At 40.0% G+C, this 26,622-nt stretch overlaps 1 protein-coding gene across 5 annotated transcripts in view; it reads left to right on the top strand.

Annotated features, from left to right (window-relative positions):
- Positions 1-10,679: 10,679 nt before the first annotated feature.
- MYO6 (myosin VI) overlaps positions 10,680-26,622 on the top strand; it is a 120,009-nt gene continuing 104,066 nt past the window's right edge. For all 5 annotated transcript variants that reach the window (XM_087718847.1, XM_087718846.1, XM_087718845.1 and 2 more), the window contains exon 1: positions 10,680-10,763. The gene's annotated coding sequence lies outside the window, so the exon portion shown is untranslated. The remainder of the gene's footprint in view (positions 10,764-26,622) is intronic.

Here is a 26,622-nt window from a genome sequence, read left to right as displayed (position 1 = left end):
TTAGAGAAGGATATCAAGTGGCAACCTAATTAGATATATATCTTGTGTTAAGTTTTCATGTTGGATAGAATAGCAGTCAAGAATTCTTATAAAAGTTTTAGGTTACTTAGCATGAAAAATGTATGACTCTCTGGTAAACATTTGCTGGCAGCAGATGCAGAGATGACATTTAATATTCCCTTGTGGTCTTCTTTAATTTTCTTGCTAAGGGATTGCTAGCTCACATGAACAGGATATTAAGGGAGTATTCTAAATCTAGAATATATTATCCCAGCGTACCAGCATATTTTTCTTCTTTAGATGTCTGTATCTTCCTACCTAAGAATTCATTCTTTTCAAAGAAGAAGAAATTATTGCAAACGGATAAAATAACATCCTGTCTTGTAAAAGTTACCTTTAGTGCTATATAAAAAGACTTAAAACAATATTTCTAGTATTTTCTTTTTCAGTGTCTTAACTCCACATTTTCCATATTCATTTACTACTGGGATTTTGCAGGCTGAGTGTTGTTGCTTCATTTTCCTAAGATTATCCATTAAAGCATAGGGGGGGGGGAATAATGTGATGCACGTTATTTTAAATTTATCCATTTCAAATACAGAGTTTGCAGTCTCAAATCTGGTTATAGAATGTGTGGAGGACGTGGACCCTATACTAATTTATTTCATTCACTCCTGTTTGCTTTCGTTACGCAGTCAGCTTTGAGACAGGAAGCATATAAAGAATGTCATGCTTATATAATGAAGCAGTATAATCCAATAATAATCTTATTCCTATTTTTACAGATGATCACCAAAATGAAGCTTTTCTTTTACTCATCTGTGATTTCTCATGGTTGAGCTTGTTTTACACTGTGCGTTAGCAGCTCTGCAAGCAAAATATTAGGGGTTTTTTTTCCCCAGGAAATCTAACTTTATTGAATTGCTAATCTTGCTGCATTGTTCTTCTCCAGCAGGAAAGCCAAGAGCTATGTTTCACTCCCTGAATTTTTTTTCTGTGGTTAAATAAATCTTTACTAGAAAGAGACATTCTCAGCCTATTTTTTTCTCCTTAGGGCTAGAGCCAATAGTGATGTCAAACTTAATTTTTATATATTAAATTCTTGACATGCAATTAAGTAAATGTGGACTTTCCACTACAATTTTAGGAATTCCATTCAAATAGTAGTTTCTATCATAAATGCTTCTCAACTGTAGCCTTGGTCAGAAACCAGAGCTTCAGGAAATAGGATGTGGATGCCTTGTATATAGTAAATGAGTGATAATATGCTTAACAAGCCCACACAAACACAAAACACTCCTCAAATCACTTTATTAAAACTACTGGTTTACAAAATAAAACACGTATTGTACAATATAGGTTCTATGCAATATGATAGTTCCTTTAGACTCAGTAAAATATGATAGTTCTTTTATTATAAATTGCTACAAATGAAATGAACCTTGACTAAGTCACCAAAAAATGCTTATACGTACAAAAAAAAAATAACACTACAATAACTTATCCAGAGTATAATTCCCACCCCTGTACACATCTTTTTAAAAAATGTACTGATTGGAGAATATAAAATCATTCCTCTATTACCCGTGGTCGTGAATATGTTATCAGATGAAGATTTATAATGATTATTATTATCCTGATACAAACCTAAGAAATATCAGTTCCTCTTTCCAGACAATGTGGGAGGAAAGCTGTATTACATCTATGGTAGCTAGAAATGACATATCTGATAGAACAAATTGCAAGCATACTACCAATTAGCAACTGCAGTATGTAAAGCAATTGTTGTATTCCCTGAAACTATCTTTTTGTTTCATATTGAGTTCTGCTATCTATTGTTAAATTTTCATTTTTTCAATACGGTCACCTTGAGATTTTCATTAAAATGTTCTTGGACATTGACATCCTCTCCTCAATTTTATCCTGCTACAATCACAAGATCTCAGTAGCTCACAAAAGTATGAATATATAATGAAATATAAACATAATTAAACCCCCAATATAGTGCAAGCATCACTCTGGAAGCAGGTGACTCAATGGTAAGTCATTCAAGAATGCTCCTTAATTTGCTCCTAGAAGTCAATAGAAATCAAATGTGGGACACAGAAAGTGAATTTACTGTGTGTCCAATGGTCCATACTGCTCAGCCATGATGTTTTATACTAATTGAAGCCTCCAGCTCGTCTTTAATGGGTTCTGGATAGAGCATTTGCAATAGTTGGAAAAGGTATTACCACAAGTTCCTGTTCTTTCCAGATAAATGTTCAAGTAATGCAGTGTGTGATGGAGAGAGGCAAATCCTAAAGAACATAATCAGGAATCAAATTTGAAACGTAAAAATGTGTTGCAAAACCAGCTCTAAATAATCAAAGGAGCACTTAAAATACAAGTGGGGATGTCATACACATGCCTGGCAGACAGCTCAAAAATACAATGTTATGGTAGTCCTATAAATTCAGAGGGCGACAAAGTTGAGCCCCTATGATAATGGTTTTTAAACTGAGGGGCTGCCACTGCCAAGATCCATGTGTTTTGGTAGGGTTGCCTGAGTTAATGATATTCAATACTGGGAACGTGAGCAAAGGAGTCAAACAAGAAACGTTATGGTAGGAGATGCAGAAACAAAATATGGAAAAACCTTTGTCCCAGTTGAGACACCAAAGCAGCAATACACACAATACAGGTATATGTTTACATTATTGGCATCTGTTGACATTGTTGCTTCATGCTATGAATCTATATACATGAATGCTGTGATTGAAGTATGTTGATTACTTCCACTTTCAAGGGAGCTTGCATGCCTTTCACATTTTTTTCAACAAAAGTCTTAGCAATTACTTTCCCAGTGTTACATAAAGCTACCTCCTATCTTTCCTCCACAACATGTTCAAGTAGGTAAAACAGAGACTTATACAACAGCATCCTTCCAAAACAAGCACAAGAAGTTTAGGGATCATTTTGCCATCTCCTTCCGGTTCATATAATGGGTCGGCCATGTAGCCTTATGCTCCACAATTCATTGGGACAGTCTTTCTTTCTTTCTTTCTTTCTTTCTTTCTTTCTTTCTTTCTTTCTTTCTTTCTTTCTTTCTTTCTTACTTACTTACTTTCTTACTTTCTTACTTTTCTTCTTTCTTTCTCCCCCCCCCTCTCCTTTCTCTTTCTCTCTTTTACAATAGTAGGTATAAAATAAAATACATTAAACCTTTCGAGACTTGAACATTTCATCTGTGCTTAGAAACCATTTCCAAATTATACCAGACGACAGCCCATTTTGCAAAGAGTTGTTTTCCTACCCTGCAAAGCATATTGTAGTGGTTGGATTTTTCAGGAGAGAAGGACTCTTCAGGGTGAAAGACTGCTGGGTGGAAAATGATTAACAAAAAACATATTATTGTCTGCCACATCTTTCTGCTGCTGCAGGGATGCTAGCTGGGTGTCACCCAGAACCTATTGGGAATGAGGAAACATGTATCTTCCTTGTTTTAAGAAAGTTTCTTGTTCTTGTAAAAATTCAATCTTAAAATTTGACCGTCCTACACTGCCATATCTTGCCTGCAGGTACAGGAAAGAAGCAGCAATAAGGTGGGAAGGTTCTATAGTTAGAAATAATGTATCACAGATTTTTAGTGGGATTTCTTAAGATTTGCTAATTGAATAGGTAAATGAGGTCTTACTCATTTTCTGAGATGGAAAAAGCAAGTGATAGAAAATTATTTAAGGTACTAGTCTAGTCTTAACAGCTGCCTTCAAAGTTTTTTCCTTGCCAACACATGGGGGCCAGTATGCACCAGAATGTGCTTTATTGCTAGCACAAGCAAAAGTAGAGCTGAATTAATGTGTTCTTTTTTTGGCTCTTTCTTTGGACAGCATTAGCTGCCAAAAGCCTCTTTAGTATCCTTTTTTGATTTATTTATATTCCTGCCAGCTCACGTTAGTCTCCGCTGAATAAATGAAAACTAATTTTAAGCTTGCTTTTGTTAAAGGAAAAGGAAAGGTGTGCAGATGTAGAAATCATTTTACAAACACCGCAAATGTTATTTTGAGCTTCTGGAGAATCTTAACAACTTTTATGATTTCTTAAAGATTAAGTCCCTTGAGTACAGACACAAAATAAGAGACACAATACACACAAACGCACACAAAAGGGACGCTCACAGGGAAGAGAGGTTTTAAGTCTTGGAAACGCTGCCAACACTCTGAACAATGGATGAGATGAGAGTAGACTTGGCTTCCACTATCCAGGAGGCTCTTCCTGGGTGGCAGAACCTGCATTGTTCCCAGAGTGGAGGGCCTGAAAAGAGAAGGAAAATTTGCTTGGCCTGGTCAGAATAAAGTCCCACAAAAAACTCTCTCTTTTTTTTCTGGCAATCAAATAAATCTAATTGCTGGAATGCCACCCCCACTTCTCCCATCCCAGTCCCCAGCCCAGCTAGCCCCAATGAAGAGCCAAGGTGGTGCAGTGGTGAAATGCAGCACTGCAGGCTACTTCAGCTGACTGCAGTTCTGCAGTTCGGCTGTTCAAATCTCACCGGCTCAGGGTTGACTCAGCCTTCCATCCTTCCGAGGTGGGTAAAATGAGGAGCCGGATTGTTGTTGGGGGCAATATGCTGACTCTGTAAACCGCTTAGAGCAGTGTTTTTCAACCACTGTGCCGTGGCACACTAGTGTGCCGTGACATAGTGTAAGGTGTGCCGTGGGAGAATTACTTTATATATAGTCAATATAGGCACAGAGTTAAATTTTTTAACATTTTCTAATGGTGGTGTGCCTCGTGATTTTTTTCATGAAAAAAGTGTGCCTTTGCACAAAAAAGGTTGAAAAACACTGGCTTAGAGAGGGCTGAAAGCCCTATGAAGCGGTATATAAGTCTAATTGCTATTGCTATGGCTAAGTGACAAGGAAATAAGGCAGTCACCGAAAACAGAGTTAAAAAAATAAACATGGGTGCAGCCAAGTTGTTAACTGTAATCATCTCTAGAAGAATCCTTTGAGCTCTTTTCCTCATACCCATGTCACACCTCAAGAATTACGTAGGCCTGGCCTACTGTTGGCACTTTGTCCCGAATGTTCCTTCGAAACTTGAAAGAAAACGGAATGCCTTGAAGTGAAACTCCAGAGTTGAAAGGTGAACTTTATAGGTTGTCTCTGGTTTTAGAGCTGCCGTATAAATGATGTTACTTCTATGGTGACTGGAAAAGTGCCGTCTGAGGGGGGAGGCATTGTTTTAAGCTTCGTCTTTCTGTCCCTGGACAAAGAGATCCCCAAATCCCTTTCTCCACAAGGACTGAGGAATGTACATCAGCTGAAAGGGTCACGTGCCAAGATGGAAAGGAAATAAACTTGTTCAGGGCTGCCTTTGAACAGCACAGGAAATTCTGGACTGAGCAGTCGGGATTGATCACCCTCTTGGCTGTCCTGTACTACAGGATTAACCACCTACTTGGATCGGCTTCCCTTTTCTCTCCCTAGTAAATATTTACATTGCATATTGTTTTTGTGCTTCTTTCTTTCTTTCTGGAGCTTGCCCAGAGTAATTTCTTATGAATAGCTATATAAATTTGATAACTAACTAAATAATTTGGCAATATATTATCCTGCTCACATAGGTGAATGGGAAGGCCTATCTATCGTGCTGAACTGAAAAAAAATGGTGGTGGTGACAACACCCCCCCCCCCAATATTTTGGAGGATAAAGAAATGGTCTCTGAAAATAATCAACATGATATAATGAATATATTTTGTGATATTTTAAGTCACAAGAACGGTTCCACCACAAAACCGCGGACAACAAAATCGCGCTCGACGAAAGCGCGTACATGACGTCATCACAGCGCGACGAAAACATCGCGCTGTGAGCGGAAAATTTAAAATTAAAGCGAAAACCTTACCCTAACCCCCCCAAACCTAACCCTAACCCTAAACCTAACCCTTAACCTAACCCTAAACCTAACCCTTAACCTAACGCTAAACCTAACGCTAACCCTTAACCTAATGCTAAACCTAACCCTAACGCTTAACGTAACCCTAAACCTAACCCTAACCCTTAACCTAACCCTAACCCTTACCTTTATGTGAATCGGCTTGCTTTAATTTAATTTTAATTTAATTTATTTTTTAATTTTTTTCGTCGTGCTGTGATGACGTCACGTACGCGCTTTCGTCGAGCGCGATTTTGTCGTCTGCGGTTTTGACGGGTCACGACAAGAACTAGCCAAGTACTATGTATCTATAGCTACAATATCTATTCAGGGAAGAAACTATAAAGAATGTGCTCTGTAGCTGTTTCCAGGCTCTACGCTTGTGATCAGAAGATGCTGCTCGCAATTTATGTACATTGTCAGCTTCAGTGGTGGGTTTCTATTTTTTGGCCAGATCTTTCCAAAGAACCTAATTAAATTGGTGTTTTTGGATATAAAAGGAGGCATGAGAGCCAGTTTGATATAGTGGTTAGTTTCATGTTAAGGTAACTGTGAGTTCTAGTTCTGCCTTAAGACACCAAGCCAGCTGGGTGTCCTTGGCCAATCACTTCTCTCGGCCAAAAGGAAGAAAGCATGGTCAACCATTTCTGAAAATCTTAGCAAGAGAACGGCAGAAGGTATCCATCAGATGTCAAAACTGACTGAAGGAGAGTTTTGCACACACATGGACATTTGAAAAGGAGATCATAAATCTGGAAGATGCTTTGAGAACATTTATTTTTTCCCCCTTCATAATGATTGGAGTGTCAGGCCTGCAATTATATCCCTTTTAGAATCTTTGGCCTGCCACACTTTCTCTTATTTCATTATGCTGTTTCATTAGTGTAGTAGTTGGGAGGGGGGAATAGAAAGGAGTAGAATTGTAGAATGTGTTGTTGTCATTCTTTTCTAGAAGCCCAAGGTCATCTTTTTTCTTCGCACCTCGGCACCTGACCGGAACCAGCTGGGTGGAGATGCCAGCGTGGAAGAAGAAGATTGGACCATGTGATGGATTTGTGGGTGTGGGGAGAAGATCATGAACTTTCAACTGGGTGGGAATCCTAGGTAACTTCCAGAATTGGGATTCCACAGATGTGCTAAGATGTCTGACTTATTAAATTGGAACTTTAAGGATCATTTTGCCTTGGACTCTGATTTAATTCTGCATGATGCTTGGAACGCTGACATGGAGTTGGTGCATTTGTATGTTGACTGAGTAACTGGTACCAGAAGAAGCTTCATAGCAGTTTCTTTCTCCAAAATAGAATTGGCTGAGTTAGGCAATTATTGACTTTGCTTGCATTTCACTGGTTTCTTTTTGTCATTTCTCCTAAATTTCAGCCTTCTGTCTCTCCCCAATAAAATCTTACTTTAGTAAGCTTTTTCTTTTGTGCATGTACTTCCTACACGTACCAAATTGCTTAGAGATAATGTAAGTAAAAGTGGTGTTAAAACAATCACCAACCTCTTTTTTTTACGCCAAAGGAAAAACTTTTCAATTGAGATAGGATGATGTTTTGATGTTATTTTTCCACACAAAGCCACCTGCATTCTTGCGCTGCAGGAAAGATTGTTTTTTTTTAAAACTGGCTTTACAGAGTGTTGTGACCTCCTGTTTCTCTCTTAACTGTAGAGTCATGTTGTTGTTGTTGTTGTTGTTGTTGTTAGTCACAAAGTCATGTCCGACCCATCACAACTCCATGGACAATGTTCCTCCAGCCTTCCTGTCCTCTACCATCCTCAGAAGTCCATTTAAGCTCATGCCTACTGCTTCAGTGACTCCATTCAGCCACCTCGTTCTCTGTCATCCCCTTCTTCTTTTGCTTTCAATCTTTCCCAGCATGAGGCTCTTCTCCAGTGAGTCCTTCCTTCTCATTAGGTGGCCAAAGTACTTTAGTTTCATCTTCAGGATCTGGCCTTCTAAGGAGCAGTTAGGGATGATCTCCTCTAGGACTGACTGGCTTGATCGCCTTGCAGTCCAAGGGACTCGCAAGAGTCTTCTCCAGCATCATAGTTCAAAGGCCTCAATTCTTTGATGCTCCTCAGCCTTTCTTATGGTCTAACTTTCACAGTCATGTATTACAACTGGGAAAACCATAGTGTCATACATATGTTTATGGAATTAACATAAACACAAGTTAGAACATGTCAGTTGATGTGTTGCTCTCAAGCGTTATTACCAAATGAATCTCATTCCACAAAATCTACCTGAAGCATTAATTGTCCTTGGAGTAAAACAATGACACTCGGAAACAATAAAGTACTCCAGAATATTTGGAAACTTTAACTGGTACAAAATGTAGCTGCATGGATAATAAATGGTGCCAGTTACATGACATATGTATCTGATACTACTCTTCTGTCAGCTGCACCGGCTGCTGTTGTGTTTTAAGGTGCAATTCAAAGTGGTGGTTATCACCTTTAAAGCTCTACAGGGTGTAGGACTGCGTTACCTAAAGGACTGTCTTTTTCTAAAACACTTTATTGGTCCAATCCAATTAGATTGGCCACACTGCAGATCCATCAACCAGAGTGTTGACTGGTGAGAAGATGGGTTTTCTCTGCTGTAGTCCCTGCCTTATGGAATATTCTGTTTTGGGAGATTAAAATGGCCCAAACTTTGTCAACTTTTTGCAAAGCTATGAAAACCTGATTATGTGCCCAAGCTGGGATTCAGACCCCTTTTATTTGGCCTTACTATTAGTTGGTTAATCATCATGACTATTGTTTGTACTTATTTACTTTGTGGATATTTTTTATTGTTTTAATGACTTTTAAATTGCTTTATGATTTTAGACTTGTTAAGCCATCCAGAGTCACTTAGTTGAATTGAGCAGCTATGGATAAATAAATACGTAATATAGCATGACCCTGGTCCCCACAAAACAGGATGTAGAGAACCTTAATTTTAGGCTAAACAGAACAAGTACATTTCAAGACCATTATTAGAGTGGGTGTTGCTTATTTGTGGACTGCACATAGGGAAAAAAAATTGGGCACTCTATCCCATACCTTAATCACCTCTAACCCACCTCTGGAATAATAGACTAAGCCACCTCTGGAATAATAGACTAAGAAAGGTTTGGGTGCTCCCATTTATGTTTTTAAATCAGCTGGGGTTAATATTCAATTTAATGTGTTCTCAAGATACTACTCTTTAACTATTTGACCCCATTAAAAAAAAAAGGAGGTATGGAGACATTCTGTTCAATACTGCAGAAGTTCACCAGCCTAAGTCTGTACATCTTTTGGAGGTCCTGAACTTACTTACTTTCCTGTCACATTTAAGTCTGGCTGGGTTCCCGTTGGAGTACGGCCCCTCTCCCATTAAGGAGAGATGTCCTTAATTCTTGCAGTAACAATTTCCTGCAGTTCTTACAAAACTATACACAGATATAGCTGGATTAAGAGGAATCTTCACCATCCAACACACTGCTTTCATAGACTTCTCCAAACTGAAGAAAGCCAAAGCAAGCCGGCTTTTTCTCAACATTTCTTGGCTGTCTTTTTAAGGGACAGCATAACAGAATAATAAGAGATGGAAGGGACCTTGTAGGTCATCTAGTCCATCCCCCACCCCTTCCCAAGCAGGAGACTCCACTACACCATTTCTGACAGATGACAGTCCACAATCATGATGGTTATGATGATGGTTTATCACTTGTTGCTTGTGTGTACACTGAGAGCTCCTGCACCGGAGACAAATTCCTTGTGGGTCCAACCAGACTTGGCCAAGAAAGAATTCCATTCAACTACGATGCAACTTAGTATTTGCACGTCCTCGCGAGACAAGCGAGACCGGAGCGGTGGAGAGAAAATACCCGCGCGGCTCAGCCGACTTTGCGTCTCTTTTCTTTTCCCCGCGGTTCAACTCTCCGTTCCGACCTCGACGCCTGTAGAATTCCCCGCAAAAAAGGGGAAAATGGAGCGGAAAAGTTTTGCATTCCGTGGGAGCTCAGGCGGGCGTCTTTAAGTTAGAAGTCATACAAGTCTTACAACCACAAGGCTTGGAAGGGGACCTCCGAGGTCTTCTAGTCCAACCCTCTGCTATATTACCAGGCCCGGGCAAACGAATATCTAATCTAGTCTTAAAAACGAGAATTAAAAATCATCAAGAACAGGCGAGGGCGGGGGGGGGGGCGGCGGCACAACTAAGCCCTACAACAGTGTTTCTCAACCTTGGCAACTTGAAGATGTCTGGACTTCAAGTCCCAGAATTCCCCAGCCAGCGATGCTGGCTGGGGAATTCTGGGACTTGAAGTCCAGACATCTTCAAGTTGCCAAGGTTGAGAAACACTGCCCTACAAGCGCTCGCATATTCTCATCCTCTGAGCAAGGCCGACGGTAGCCAAGCGACTGCGCATGCTCTGCCCGGCAACCATCGCATACTGCCCCCCCCCCCGGCCTCCCTCTTTCCCCCCCCTTCTTCCAGCGCTTGCACTATCCAGACTTCTTCGCTGTGCGCGCGCAGTTCCCATCAGCGGTCCAACAACGGGGCTTAAGAGAAAAAAAAAAAAGGGCGTGGGGGGGGGGGGAGGCGCGCGCGTTAAACTTCGCTCCTCTTTCTGCGCATGCCCAGCAATCCTCGGTATTTAGTCCTGAGTAAAACCACCCCTCCTCTCTCTCTCTCTCTCTCTTTGACCCTCCCTCCCCGTCTTCCGTGAGGTCAGAGGAGGCTCCGCCCCCATGCAAGCCGGCCTCTGGCTCTAGAGACCGCGAGGGCGGAGCCAAGAGAAAGCCCAGAGCCGCGCAGCGCTGGAGTTGAGGCGGCATCAGCTGAGGGACGGAGCGACGGTCGTGGCAGGTAAAACTTTTTTTTGGGGCAGGGCGGCGAGCCGGGCTGGAGCCGCAGCGGGAACTACTAGCCTCTTCCCCGCTCTCTCTCTCTCTCTCTCTCTTTTCTCCCGACTGACCCGCTGGTGCGTCTTGCCTTTTCGTCCCGTTTTGCATCCCGACTTTTTTTTTTTTTTTGCCCGCCTCTTTCCCGGCCGACGCGTCTCTTTCCTTCTTTCTTGAGCTTCTTCGGGTCTTTTCCCTGGATGCTTCCCCCCCCCTCGATATTGCCCCCCGGGGGAGTTTCTGGTTTGATGTTTGGACAGGTGGGAGGTTGGGGAACCCCCCCCCACTCAAAAAAAACAAGTTTAAGGAGGTCTTCTAAAAAGCTTCGAAGAAGTTTCTGTTTTTTTTTTAGTCGCCGCACTTTCCAGGGCTTTTAAGTCTCTTCTTAAATCTCACCGGCTCAGGGTTGACTCAGCCTTCCATCCTTCCGAGGTGCGTAAAATGAGGACCCAGATTGCTGTTGGGGGGCGATATGCTGACTCTGTCAACCGCTTAGAGAGGGCTGAAAGCCCTATGAAGCGGTATATAAGTCGAACTGCTATTGCTATTCTTATCCTGAAGAGATGGGACAACCATTTGTCTGAAATATCATAGGGTCTCCTGCTTGAACGGGGTTGGACTAGAAGAACTCCCAAGGTCCCTTCCAGCGCTATTCTGATTCATGACACGAAGGATCTACTAGAAAGGAGCATTTTATCTTCAAAAGCCATTTGTAGCCAGCGTATTATTCTTTTTTTTCTCCCTATCCTCCAAGGTGTGGACGCGTTTTATTCATTGGCCCTCGAGGGGTGTTGCTTACAGACTGTGAAATAAATGGATTTTTATTCTCTTGTCTTCAGTCTTCCCCAATGCATTCCTCTTCTTTATTCAAGGTGTTGGGTGGGAGTGATGGAAGTTGCAGTTCAACGTGTATGGAAAATATCAGGTTCAAGGAAACTGACGCACATAAGTATATATGAATGTTATATATGATTATAGAAGCCAAGGGTGGCAATTATTGAAAAATAATGACTCACCTTTTGCATTTAAATGGAGCATTTGTTCTGGGTAGGGAAGTGATTGGGCTGGGAGAGGTTGCAAAACTTTATTTTTTTAATCCCCGAGAGAAAAAGTTGAAGTTCTTTCCGTTTTGAAAAAAATAATAATTTCCAATTCTTCCCTCAGTTTGCTTCCTTGGAGTAATAAGGTAAGGGAGGCGTTTAAGAAAGAAGGGAAGAATTATTTAATCTTACCAACTAACTGGTATTTGCAATTGAGGGGGAGAGATTTTTTTAAAAATGTTTTCTCATATGGCTGGATCCAGGATTAGGTGCTTCTTAAGTTTAAACTCTTGCAAAATATTAAAAAACAGTTTCAGCGTGAGGAGCCAAAGTTATTCAAAGGTGATTTCTTCATAGGGATGGTGTTTTTTACCTGCATGTTCCCTAAACCAACATGCCATCTGAGAACAAATTCAGAATATGCTGATTAGTGTGTAACTTGTGTTGCTGGTGTGAGAAGAAAAATCCTGAGCCTTGACCAAAGGCAGAACAGAGAAGAAGAAAAAAGAGAAAGAGGAAATGCTATGGGATTTATTGCAGTCGGGGAAAAGATAAGACTTTCTTATCTTTGTGCCAGTAGAGCACAGACTTTCTCAAAATATTTAGAAATAGATGTGCTTGCATTGAATGAATGGTGCTTTTTTTTTCTTTGCTCACTGCACCTGCTTAATGTAGTCTGTCTGCTGGAATTAAAAGGCAGAGTGGCTGAAGTCAAAGGCTGAAATATGAGGTCTTTACATGACAATTGTAATTTGTTGTATAGCACACCTTTGACAAGGTGAGAACCAACAGCAGGAAATTATGAAACTGTATTTTAAACTGCAGAGATAATTTTGAATTGGACGAATGAAGGAAAAACTGACAATTATCTTAAATTTATAGTATTTACAATAAAAATGAACCATGTAATAATTTGCATTTGTTGGTATTAACAGTTTAGTCCAGTTTATACAATTCTGTTTTCCAAAATTGATGGGATTTTTGTGTGTGAAGTTTTGATTTCCACATAGAAATTGGGGCTTCTTAACATATCAGTAAGTTCTTGTATTTTCTGTGGCAAGATCACTCTGTTGAGGTCTTTAAATTCCCTTACCTCCCTAAACAAATTTCTCATACCATCTTATTTAGTTTTGAATTTGGTAATTTTAAAATTATTTATACCAGTAAATAAAATGTGATCGTGAAATGTTGTCTTGGAGTTATAGGAATAGGAAACCAGTTCTCTATCTCTCAAAGGTAACACAATTGCTTTTTTTTGGACATCTGTTATCCACCTTTTCTCTGTATTCCATGTGATACCCCTGGGGTAGATTTTTCCATTGTGATATATTCATACTATCTTGGATGATGATAAAATACATTTATAAGTCATCCAACTTTGAATGTTCTATTTGGAAATTTTGGAATCTACATTTGCTTTTCAACTTACCTGGAAGGCATCTGATTGGGAAAGGCTGCTTTTTGTATTTATAGAAATTGCAAATAATCTTCCCTTGGTTTTTTTTAAGTGTTTAGACAGAAGTCTTATATTTTGTATGTATGCACAAGGATCTCAAAAGGCTCTGAATGCAGGGTGGGAGTGGTGTGTGCGAGAAACACCTGTTGCTGTAAAAAACTTACATACAGAATTTTCCCTAGAGATACAGGTTCCAGCAATCAGGTCCCAGTGGTAAAATGACTGGGAATTGCTTTTCTCTTTTGGACAGAAGAAAATAAACAACTGCCACCAATATGTTGCATTAATTGATTTAGAAGATAAAATATTGTTCAGTTTGTAACCACAACTTCAGCATCTGATCTCTAAATTTGCAATTCATACAGCAGGAAAGAAAGAAAGAAAGGAAGAAAACAAAGCTATTTCTGATAATTTTTCACACAGCTTGTGAAACCATTAAGTTGTAAAATGATCCGTGAACCTGAGCTGAAATTCAGGAGAGTACAAAGGTTGACAACTGAATGAAGTCTTCTTGTGCTGCAAGTATGACACATTAACAGGCCTTTGAAAAGTGATACTTTGCTCTCCAATCTACTTTCTGGAACAAAAGATCTCCCAACTGCAGAATACTGTTATAAATTCTTGATGGCTATTTGATAACTCTCTCTCCCCCCCTCCCTCTCTCCCTCTCTCTCCTTCCCCCTCTCCCTCTTTTATAGAATTGCACCATTATTTTCGATCACAATTCCTAAAATGGATTTTTCAAAAATAGCAGAGGTGCCGTTATTGGGAAGTAAAGCAGTGGAAACAATGGAAAGGATGATAAACCATTTAAGTTGCTACTTTTTCCTCTAGGTTGAAATTAGGGAAAAATATTGCAAATATTTTTTAAAGACATGCATTTAGTGCTTTAAGTTTAAGACAAAGAGTTGCTGATTTAATATTCTTGATGTATGAATCCTTTCACAACGGAATCTGTGAAGTGGCTTGGTTGTTAGACAGTTTATTGCATTCTGTATTTTAGTTTGTTACATGAAAAACCACAGAACTCTCTTAAGTTGCTGACTATCCGAGAGGCCAGACCAGTAACTGTAAAAGTTAAAAAACAACACAATTAAAAAGCCTTAGTGACCTTTTTTGATTTCCACAGGGAATAAATGATTCCGAAATATGTTTTGCTTAAAACGGAACCGTTAAATAACTTTCTCAGGAAAGTTATTTAAGTTTCTCATTCTTATCTTTTTCAAATGTTCCTTATTTAGCAAGTTATGGTTAAATAAACTCATTTAATAGAAGTGTCACTGTGTAAACTGTGCCTAACACAGAGGGATACGCATTGGAGACTCTTGTTACTGACTGATAAGGTGAGAAAAAAGCAGCAAAAAACTTAGGGTGTAAGCAGAAACTATCTCAGTCTTGAAAAATAGAAGGACATATCTATGTTTATCCATAATCCTAATCTGAAGTCTGAGATCCAAACAGAATCAAAATCACTAACTGTGCTTAACAACCACAATTGGGACCAGCAACTATGTTCCTAAGTGATACGGCTGTTAAACAAGACATCACATGACCACAACGGATTTACAACCCCACTTCCACCATAGTCATTAAGCGTGACATCATGTGATCATGACTTTCTATTTTACTGTCAGCTTCTCCATTGACTCTGCTTGTCAGAAGCTGGTTATGAAGCAAGGAAATGGTGATGATGTGACTGTGGAATGTTGTGATGGTTGTGAAGTGACCAAATCTTGATCACATGACTATGGGGATGCTGCAACAGTCGTGTGAGTTGGTTGTAAGCTGTGAGCTGATTGTAAAGTTACTTTTTTTTGGTACCGTCATAGTTTTGGTCACTAAACAGAGCAGTTGTTGAGTGAGGATTACCTTTTCCCTCCTTGAGAGTTCGTTTTGGACAATGTGTTAAGAGGAAGCATTGGCTGGAAGATGTTCAGAGTATCTGATAATCCTTACCAACCCTTATCAAAGTGATGGCACAGAAGTTCTGCCTGTTCTGCTCATTGGATTCTGTATTGTTATAATGTTGGCTTTTATTTGTGGTGGTGGTGGAGAAGGCTCTTGCGTATTCCTTGGACCAGCATAACACCAGACATGTCACAGGAAGGCAAAATCACCAAACTGCATCTCATTTATTTTGGCCATGTTATGCATGGGAATTCAGGGGAGAAAGCAATTGTGTCTGGAAGAATTAACGGTAAAAGGAAGCCAGGCTGCCAAAGAATACGATGGATGGACACTATTAAAGTTGACACCAACAGGAGCATAGAGAAACTCAAAGAAGTAGTGCAAGATTGGAAGATGTGAATAGACCTGGTCCATAGAATCACCAAGAATCAGACAGGACTGAAAGGATATCAATCACCATCATGTTAGCTATAGATTGTTCCATTCTTCATCAGAGGGTGGCAGGATGGGATCTGCTTGGACTTCTACTGCTCCCCTCTTCCTTTAATTAAACATCTTAAATATGAGCCGAGGTGGCGCAGTGGTTAGGGTGCAGTACTGCAGGCCACTTCAGTTGACGGCTATCTGCAGTTCAGCGGTTCTAATCTCACCGGCTCAAGGTTGACTCAGCCTTCCATCTTTACGAGGTGGGTGAAATGAGGACCTAGACTGTGAGGGAGATATGCTGACTCTGTAAACCGCTTAGAGAGGGCTGAAAGCCCTATGAAGCGGTATATAAGTCTAACTGCTATTGCTATCTTCTGCTTAGGCATCAAGGCATCTACTTTGGCTAACAGCCAAAGTTGCCATATCATGGCTCAGTGCATAATTCGGGTCAATCTGTATTACTGTTTCCCCCCCCCCCCATACAGAACTGATTAAAATGGTGAATCAATAATGGTGATTTAATGTGTCCCTGTTGGATCACTAACATCCACCCCCCCTTTTTTTTTTTGCCGAGAGAAGCTATTCTGTTGTATGTGATAACTCTTCCCTTTGCTATCGGTTGATGCTCTCCTAATAATGGAAAACTCCACTTGGATTTTACCTTAGGCATTATTTGAAAACCTGGGAGGTAAAGAACAGCTTCTTTAGAAAAGGAAATAGTTTAATTAAGAGCCACACTGCCGTGCCCTCTTTTATCTTTTTCTCTTCATTCCTTTTTAAAGATAAGACATATTTGGCAGATATCTTTCAGACAAGGTCGTGTGGCTATCAAGGATATCTTTGCAAGCTGGAAATAAAGTTATGGGCAGAGGGACAGGGATAGGTTTTGTTTCCATCGAATGAAAGGACTGATAAAAAATGTGCTGATGTATGTACAAAAAAGAGGCAATTCTGTTGCAACTCCAAGCCTCTTGGAAGACTTGGTTTTTTAAATCAGGCAAGCTTGTATTGCCTCTTGAGCAAAATAGCTTCTAAATAGCTTGTAGGTGGTCCAAAAGTATTATACTTTTCGGAGTATAAGATGCACCTTTTTCCCGCAAAAAAGAAGGTGAAGATCTGGGTGCGTCTTTTACACTGAATACAGCATTTTTTGCCTCCCAAAACCCTGCCATCTTCACCAAAATGGCCATGTGTAGCCTTTAGGAGCCTTGCAGAGTGCTCCTGGGGGCTGGGGAGGGCAGATATGAGCTCAGTTTTGCCCCCCCCCCCCAGCCCCAAGAGCACTCTGTAAGCCTCCTAAAGGCTATTCGCACCCTTTTTTTTGAAAGGAGGTCATCAGAGTGCAAAACCTTTTTTTCTTAATTTGCCTCTTCAAAATCTTGGTGCGTCTTATACTCCGGTGCATCTTATACTCTGAAAAATATGGTATGCCATGCTTAACATATGTTAAAACCTTGCTCACTTTTTTTTGGTGAAGAAGTACAGAGCTCATTTTTAAAATAGTTTATATTATGTTTTCGTCCAACCCTTTTTTTCCAGTTTGCCTGCATAGAAACTAACCCGGGTTGCTTAGAGAGAATGGAATGGAATGGAATAGAATAGAATAGAATTCTTTATTGGCTAAGGGTGATTGGGCACACAAGTAATTTGTCTTTGGTGCATATGCTCTCAGTGTACATAGAAGGAAAAATGAAAAAGAAGTGTACTCTGCTGCACAACAATCTGCAATTCCATACCTGTTTCATTATTAAATATTCTGAAAAATTCATTGGATTAGATGTTATAGTAAAATAACCAACCATATAAAGAAGGAAAGGTTGAAGAACTTAGAATGTAATGTAGCTTCAAATTGGGATTGTATGGGAAAAAAGATGAAGGGGACCAAGAATTAAGTTTCCAAAGAATAATTTGTTTATATGTTAAAACAGTAGACAGATAAGCATTCTGCTGGTGGGTGGGAATCCTCACTGTGATGTAGTTCTTTCTTGTAATTCTCGGTCAAGATCTTTTGGGCTTAAAATAAGTCCAAATTCTACAACAAGAGATGCCAGATTGTGTCTGTAGTTTATATAATTTCTCTAAATTTGCATGATCTTACTTTGCATGACTTATTTTAAGTTTCTTCGACATGGGAGAAAAGGATAACAAAATAGAGTTTATACTGAAATTTAAAACTTAAAACATTTCATAAATGATCGTAAGAGTTGTAAGAATATATTCTTTTAGAAGAAATATGAATATTATGAGCAGGAATACACAAAGACATTCTAGAGGCAGAAGTGGTTTTAGAAAGATATTCTTGTCAATCTTAACCACTTTATTTTCCTCTTTAGAAAAAGATGATTCAGATTTGTGGTCCACTTCAAAAACTAGGAACAAGTGAAACAAAAAATAGGTAGGGAGGGAGAAAGAGAGAAGAGAGAGAGATAGAAAGGCTAATAAATATATCGAAGAAGGGTTCCTAAAACATTTCTTTATCCATGTATATTTGAAGATATTTGAAATATTTCTAGGATGATTTTAAGTCAATTTCTCAAGTGCAGGGGGGAGGATAGGAGGAAAGTTTTCTTTAAAAACACTGACTTGCCTCATTTAAGAAGGGTTTACATCGTTCTCTTTCTAGATCTTACAGTTGACAAAAACTTTATTGAAACAGGCACAGCTGCAGACTATGCATTCCTTTGAGCAGCTTGGAAGCATATTGTTTATTTAGCTGCTTTGCATGAACATCATAACCTGGGATTTGATCACCGTTTTTGTGCACTGTCTGCAACAAGCTTCCTGTTTGGTGTAAGTGGAAAGAAGTTAATAGTAAATGTGCATCTGGTAGTTAAGCAATAGCAACATCAATTTATGAAGATTTTGAGTCATCCAGGTCATGGTTGTCCCAAAGGTGCTTTTTTCAGGAGGCAACTGGACATTCTGTTTTTTCTTTGAAAATGTTTCGCTTCCCATCCAAGAGCTGAAGTCCTTCCATTCTCCGCCATCCAGTCAGAGCTGAAGAAACTTCTTGGATGAGAAGCGAAATGTTTTCAAAGAAAACCCAGAATGTCCAAGTTGCCACTTGAAAAAAGCAACCTTTGGAATCAACATCAATCACCGTTCTCATTACTTAAAATTCTTTAGCCTGTTTTGTGGTACATAGGAATGTTTCCCATTTCAGAGTTAGGGCAGTGATGTGTGATAAGAGTTCATGCATTGTAACACTCATTCATTTGCTGTGCTGTAATAAGGTTTGTTTAATCCTGACAGTTACACGTCTTGAACTTGATTTACAATCATTGTGGTGGCTTTGGTTTGCTTTGCAAATTTAGGCACTAGCAAGTCTTTGATGGTGTGTTGGTTTCTCCAGTAGCCAATCTCAATTTACTGTATTATCTTCCAGCTCTTAATAAGAATTCATTCTAGAACCACGAATAAGGGGATTTAAAATTGGTAAATCTGCATTTGATTTTGGTCTGAGTATTTGAAAGTTGACCTTGCTTGTACTTTTCACTTGAAACAGTAATAGGTAAAAGACACTGTTTTGACCTCCCCTTTGGAGTAGTTGGGTTGATCAATGCTAGTGATGGCGAACCCGTTTTCTCTCAGATGCCAAAATCTGCCCACACCTGTAATTAAATGTCCCCCCTGCATTGTCCCCACCTGTGCATGTGTGTGCGACTCCCCCCGCTGCCCCCTGCACATGCCACATGGCTTTCTTGGAGCCTGGGGAGGGCCTAAATGGCCTCCCCCGCCCCCTGAAAGCCCTCCGGAGGCAAGAAACAGCACATTTCCCAACTTCCGGTGGGCCCATTTTTTGCCCTCCCCTGGCTCCAGAGGCTTTCTTGGAGCCTGGGGAGGACGATAAATGTCCCAACGGAAGTTCAAAAATGAACTTCCGGTGGGCCTGTTGGGCACATTTTTTACCCTCCCTAGGCTTCAGGAGGCTTTCCTGAAGCGTGGGGAGGGCGAAAACGGCCTCCCTACACCTTCCGGAAGGCTGAAAATCAGGTGGCCAGGGCTCACATGCGTCCTGGAGTTGAAATAGGGCAATGCATTGCGTGCTCCCAGATATGGCTCCGCATGCCCTTCGTCATCACGGATCCATGCCATGCTCTTATCTTGGTGTAAAGTTTCATATTCAGTAGACAAGGATCTGTTGAAGATGTTCAGTAACAAATTTCGGCCAGGGATCAAAGACAATTTTCCCCTCCTAATTTCTTCATAGCAAAACTGTGTGGCTTGAATGTAAAGCAAGCTTTTTCCTGCCTAGTGATTACTGTAGGGCCAGGGTGAACTTGAGAATTCTGGAAACTGTAATTCCCAATGCATCTGTGAGAAATCTTTTGAAAACATTCTACATGGAGAGTGGCCCTGTGAATGTGCTGCACTTTACAACATTTTTTTCTTTTCTTTTTGTACATGTGACATTGCACTGCCGTTTTATTTGCTGACTTAGCAAATCTTTGGCTCAAGCCTGCCAAGCGTATTCTTTTCTTCTTCCATTCAATGGTGTCCGGTTCTTGGAAACTCCCTGGAAAAGTCCCTGCAGTTTTCTTGGGAAGTTTTTTTTTCTTTTTACGGAAGTAGTTTGCCTTTGCCTAATTTCTAAAGCTGAGAAAAAGTGACTGGCCCAAAAGCTTGGCTTTGTGCTTAAGGTGGGAGTACCTCGCGACCTCCCTGTCTGTAGGCTGATGCCTTAATCACTCTCTCCAGTCAGGTTAAACGGCTCTCTTAATAAGAGTCTGATAGTGGTAGAAATTTAACACCAATTGTTTCAGAGCTGACAGTCTGTTGTTCCCTTCCCCCCTTCTTTTAAATGTTTGTGATGCATGATAATTTCTGTTAGTAGCTGTTTCTTAGCTTATCTGGTTATTCATTTTCTTTTCCACTTTAATTTGTTGCTAGATTTAATCTATCTCCCCGTGGAGATCCGCACCCTCACCACCGTCCAGGCCTTCCGCACAGCCCTCAAGATCTGGCTAGCCCGTCAGGCTTGGGGATAAGTTTTTACTTTCGCCCCTCCCGAATGTCGAGTGAATGTTGTGTTTTATTGTTTAATTTATTCTCGCTCATATTTCTTTTTGTATTTGTCCTACACTCCCTTTCCCCTTTTATTGTAAGCCGCCCTGAGTCCCCTCAGGGAAAAGGGCGGCCTATAAATGCATAATAAATACAAAATACAAATACAAAATAGATTTATATTTTGCGTTTTTCTTCAGGAGCCCAAGGCAGATGATACAGAATGGCTTATCCAGTTTCCCCCCGTAAGGTAGAATGGGTCTGACAATGGCTGGCAGAAAGGCAGTGGGGGAATGTCTCCCAGTCGTAGCCCAGCTCTTCAACATCCATTATAGCACACGCTAGCCCAGGTTCCTTCTTCTGGACCTCAAAGAGAGAAAAGTGATACTTTGCCCTGGTAAATTTTTAATGAAAGCTGACTAATAGGAGTGGAGAGGAAAGTAATGGAGAAATAAAAATGATAAACGTTTAGTTTTCCTGGTGTGTTGAATTTGACATGGATTTATTTATTGCATTTTCAATATGAAATGCCATTAGGGATCGCATGTAAGTGGCTCTTTGGAGTAAAATTTCAGCAATAAAGCTGGGCCAAAATAGCTCTGTATTTATTTATGTATTATTTATGACAGGTAATGGATTACGGAGGAAAATAGATACACTAAAACTGCCCTGCTTCTACTGGGAAGAGTTACTGAGTAACGTGCAGTAATGTTTTTGTGAGTTCTTTTGTACACATGTGCTTTGATGCAGAGATGGAGTCTAAAAGTAACACTAATGCATTTTCAAGGGGCTAAGGAAGCTAGCTTCATATGGTCCCTTTGCCCACTCCTGAATGCAGCTCACTCATAATTTGTACCACATTTGTCCTTAAAGATCTGCTTGCATCCTAGGGTTACTCTGTGGCTGGTTAAGTCCAAGAACAGCCTTTTGCTATTCTGCCCCGGAAGTGCTTTCTCTCCCTTAGCAACCTAGAACTAAGGAGACACTTCCTAACAGTGAGAACAATTACCGTATTTTTTGGAGTATGAGACGCACCGGAGTATAAGACGCACCAATAGGTGCGTCTTATACTTGAACAGGGAAATAAAAAAAAGTTTTTGCACTCTGCAAACCTCCCAAAAACGTTTTTCATGAAAACAGGTTTGTTTGTTTTTTTCCAAAAAAAAGACATGGAGGAAGCTTATAGAATCCTCCTGGCGGGGGCTGGGGGGGTAAAATTAGGGGGCTTGCAGAGTGCTTCTGAGGGGCTAGAGGGGGCAAAAATGAGCAAAAAATGGCCTGTATTTTGCAATAACGCACCTGTTTTTTGTAAAAAAAGGGGGGGCATGGATAGCCTTTAGGAAGCTTATAGTGCGCTCCTGAGAGCTGGGGAAATTGAGCAAAAAAATGGGCTGCTTTTTGCTCATTTCTGCCCTCCCCAGCCCCCAGGAGCTTTCTAAAAGCTTTCTAGAGGCTATCCATGCCCTGCCCAGTGGGGTTTCAGGAGGCAAAAATGCTGTATTCAGTGTATAAGACGCACCCAGATTTTCAGCCTCTTTTTTGAAGGGGAAAAGGTGCGTCTTATACTCCAAAAATACGGTAAATTAGAAAAAAAGTAAAGCACTAAAATAAAAAAAAATTGAAACAAATGCTTCTTCAACAGTTTTTTTCACTTAGACATTATTAAGAAATTAATGTGGTTCTGGTCCAGTTGCTGAGTTTGAACTGTTCTCTCCTTCCCCACTCTGTGCTCCCTGCCCACTCTTAACTGCTGTTCATTTCTCCTTATGGCAGAAGCCAACCAACTGGTCTGGAATGGCTCCTTGAAGTGACTTCTGCATTGGGGAGTGATTGTTTCCCCAGTTGCTCCAACATAACTTCCTAGTCCTTTGTTTTCGTTTCAGCCACATTCTTCTGGCTTTCAAAATTTTGATTCCTTTCTATCAGCCAGGCACCTGAGTGGTAAATATACATTGTGGGGGTATGTTTCTGTGGGAATGAACAATAACAAAAAGGAAAAAGGAAACCATGCTTTGCTTGCAATAATTACTACTCCTAATGTCAACACTGATGATTCATTATCAGATGTCTTTACTCATGCAGTTTTGTAAAGTCAAATGGTTAATAATTTGGTGACTTTGTATAAATCACTGTAGTTATTGCAAGAAGAATGTATGGACAGAGGATTCAAGGCCATAATTAGTTACATTCTGCTTTAAAACTTTATTTAGCCAGCATGACTCTTGCCAAGGTAGCTAAGGATGATAGGAGTTGATGTCTAATATATCTACAGTATGGTAGATCAGCAATAGTTCATACAATTTAAATCAAAAGGGTTCACTGCATTGTATTGATCTGGATAAAAGTAATGCCTCAGGTTTTTCTAGGAGACCATCCTAGAAGATGGAGCTGGAAGATGGAGCTGGAGGATCCATAAATTTTATGTCATAGATGAAAAATAAAACACTATTCTGTTCTTCATCTCCCAAAAATTTTTGCATGATGTTGTAGAACTTGATTTCTTTTCATTTCTTCTTCGTCGATTCCCATAAGATTCTTCACAATTCTTTTATAAATTCAATATACAAAAATTATCCAAGTATTTCTTTTGATTTATTCATTGCATATGTCATGTTTTTTTCTTTTTTCTTTTCTTCTATAACTGTGATGGCGAACCTATGGCACGCGTGCCAGAGGTGGCACACAGCGCCCCCTCTGTGAGCCCACACACCATCGCCAGCTGCTCTTCTGATTTCCGGTGGCCAGCTGATCTTTGCAAGTGTCGGAGCCCTAGAAACCCGAAGACCAGCTGGTGATTGCGCATGCGCACGCCGGAAACCAGAAGACCAGATGGGCAGTACACACATGTGCATTCTGATTTGGGCACTCAATGCTGAAAAGGTTCGCCATCACTGTTCTATAACATCATTTAGACACAGTCTTTAAATGCAGACATTTCTATTGACATTATTAAAATTAACTTCTGACTCCATTGTTGAAAAATATCCTTCTATATATCCAATGTGTTTCCTTTCTGTACAATAAATAGATTGTTAACAGAAGTTTTGAAGTTTAATTTTAGTTGTTAGTTTTATATGTTAACTATGTTTCCATAGTGGATAGATGGATGTCAGGCTAACTGGGTTGGGTAAATATTGTTATATAAATGTATAAATCATGTGCCTGCTTCACAAGGAGGAAAAAATTATTATCTTTGAAGTATATTTATCAGTATTCAACTGGGGGGAGAAATTATGTATATGTCTGTTTTGTTTATTTATTTTATGCACTCTATTTTTCGTGTAAGTGTTGCTTAGTTGGGTTTTGTTTTGTATAAATTTTTTTAGAGATTGTATTTAAATGTTTTGAATTTTAAAAAAATGTGAAAAAAATATACCCAATGTGTATCCAAAAATATATCCCATTCATTCTGCAATTTTAAGGCAGGTCTATATGCTCTAATTGTAATCTTTAGTTTCCTCTAGTTCCCCCTAGTGTGCAATCTTTTAAAAACTATTGTTGTATATTTTTTTATAAAAAATGAAAACAAAAACGGGGGGGGGGGGGTAGGGGGCTTTGCTTTTCTAACAGGTTTTGCATATCCCCTGGGAAACTCCTAAAATTCTGGAAGTTTTCAAAGAGGGTTTCTAATACAGCAGCGGTAGGCTGACCAGTAAAAGAAAAGGGGCCTTGTATGTATCTTTTATAAATACCAACACAGAAAAAAAAACTAGTGTATTTTTTTAAAAAGTAGGCTTTTTAATGGCCAAATTAATTTAGTCTCACTTGGAAACAGATATATGGTGCATTGGGCTCTGGACTGTTGAATAAGGGTGTTATAAGACTTCACTGTGCAAACTAATTCTGGGAATATATCAGTGGTGGGTTGTTTATCCCATTCCAACCGTTTCGGTTGGAACGGGGCCGGCGGCGTCCTCGTGCATGTGCGTATTTCACGCATGCGTCACAGCGCCTGCGCGATGCTCCAGCAGCTCATGGAGAATCACACAGGCGCTGTATCTACCATCCAACTGCTCGCGGAGAATCGCGCAGGCGCTGTATGTGCCATGCGCCTGCGTGGAAGTGCAGAAGCCTTCAAAGACTGGTAAGGCGGGCAGGTGGGCCCTTCGCCGTTGCCGGAAGTTACTTACTTCCGGGTTTGCCGACCAACCGGTTCGCAGGGACCGCCGCGAACCGGTTGAAACCCACCCCTGGAATATATTAAAAAAGTAATTTCTATGCAAAATAGCCACATATTACCTCAGTTTTTTAAATTCATATTGAATATACAATTCCCTCCCTATCTAGTTATGGTTGATGCTGTATGTATCAGTACATACAGCATCATTTTTCAGATGAATTAACAGCCTGCCGCGTAGCCAAGGCTTTTGATTGAACTTTTCCTGTTATATTGTATATTTTTGTGGTCTTATTTGAGAATGGTGCCTTTTAGGGTTTTGTCTGTTTGTTTTATTGCGGCCCATTTTGGCACTTCTTCTAGAGAACGGCATTTGAAGCATAAAAATCAGTAAGCATTTGTGATAGTGGTATTCATACCGTAGTTATACTAATCCAACACATATGGAAAGCAAATGTGATTTGAGAATGCTCTTTTTCCAGTTTATGGCGTTGCCGTGTTAGCATGGCAATTTAGATTCCTCAGGCTAGGAGTGAGAGTTGGCCACAAATAATACCAAGAATGTGGTGGAACATTTCTTTTGTACTGATTTTCCCCCCTAAATACCAGAACAGAACATTTCAAGCAGAAATCAATAGTGAAATAATTCTGGGTTCCTTCTGAATCTTCATCAAGGTAATCTGTTTTATTTACACTGAACACTTATATTTACACTAATATCTGTGCCCCAAAAAGGTGGACTTGGGTAAATCATAAAGACAAAAGTCCATTTCTGAGTAAGTATACTTTAAAACTCTTATATTTCCTGTATCTCATAAAGAAAAGCCTTGGATTCCTATATAACAGTGAAATTATGTTAATTTAAAAGGGGAAAGAAAAGACTTATATTATTCTTGAGAGTAATCCAAACCTTACAGACATGTAATTATGTTCTTTTTATAGAATCTTGGTTTGTGAGACAGAGGAAGGCTGGAATTCTGAAATTAATAGATTTCCTTGTACATTCAAGGAAAAAGATCAGTATCATATGTGACCATTTTGGCAAAGGCTGGTGTGGTTGTATAGATAAGTGCTTTTCCGTATATTTCTATTTCCAATCTGGGAATAGTTGCATAGTATATTACCAGATACAATGCCATATGTTTATGCAATTGGGATGCTAGTGTGCCAGTTTGCATACAGCAGGCTATATTTGTTTTAGCAGGAGAGTACTTGATTGTGTTATGTATAATGGGAGAAAAAGTGTTGTAAGCATGCAATTCATTTACATAATGTTGAGCGTGGAGAAGATTTAAGAGTTTGGGGAAAACTTTTAATAGGACAAGAAGGGGAAAAGGTTGAAACCATTGAGTAAAGTAGGAAGAACAACATTATTTGTGTAGCTAGGGCTGATATTGTTCTTCTCTTGTATATGGAGAAGGCAGAGGGTGTCCTTTTTAAAATACATTTTTAAAAATCAGTTCATCTGCCAGTCAGTGTCGACTGGCAACTACACGGAGGAGAGCCTTTTCAATAGTAGCTCTGACCCTTTGGAACGATCTCCCCGTGGAGATTCGTACCCTCACCACCGTCCAGACCTTCCGCACAGCCCTTAAGACCTGGCTAGCCCGTCAGGCCTGGGGACAAAGATAATTGCCCCCACCCGAATGATGAATGAATGTTGCTTACTATTTTACTTCTATGTATTGTTTATGTCTATTGTCTGTATACCCCCTCCCTCATTTTATGTAAGCCGCCCTGAATCCCCTCAGGGAAAAGGGCGGCCTATAAGTATTAATAAATACTCAAATACTCAAATACTCAAATACTTGGCAATTGTTCCAGCAAAACTGGGCAGTACAATCAGGGGAGCTTCAGGTGTTACAGAAAAGGC

The sequence above is a fragment of the Thamnophis sirtalis genome, unplaced genomic scaffold (genome assembly GCF_051295495.1).
Source record: "Thamnophis sirtalis isolate CommonGarterSnake01/CBP01778 unplaced genomic scaffold, rThaSir2_p1.2 scaffold_6, whole genome shotgun sequence".
NCBI lineage: Eukaryota > Metazoa > Chordata > Lepidosauria > Squamata > Natricidae > Thamnophis > Thamnophis sirtalis.
This window is presented reverse-complemented; position numbering and strand designations above follow the sequence as displayed.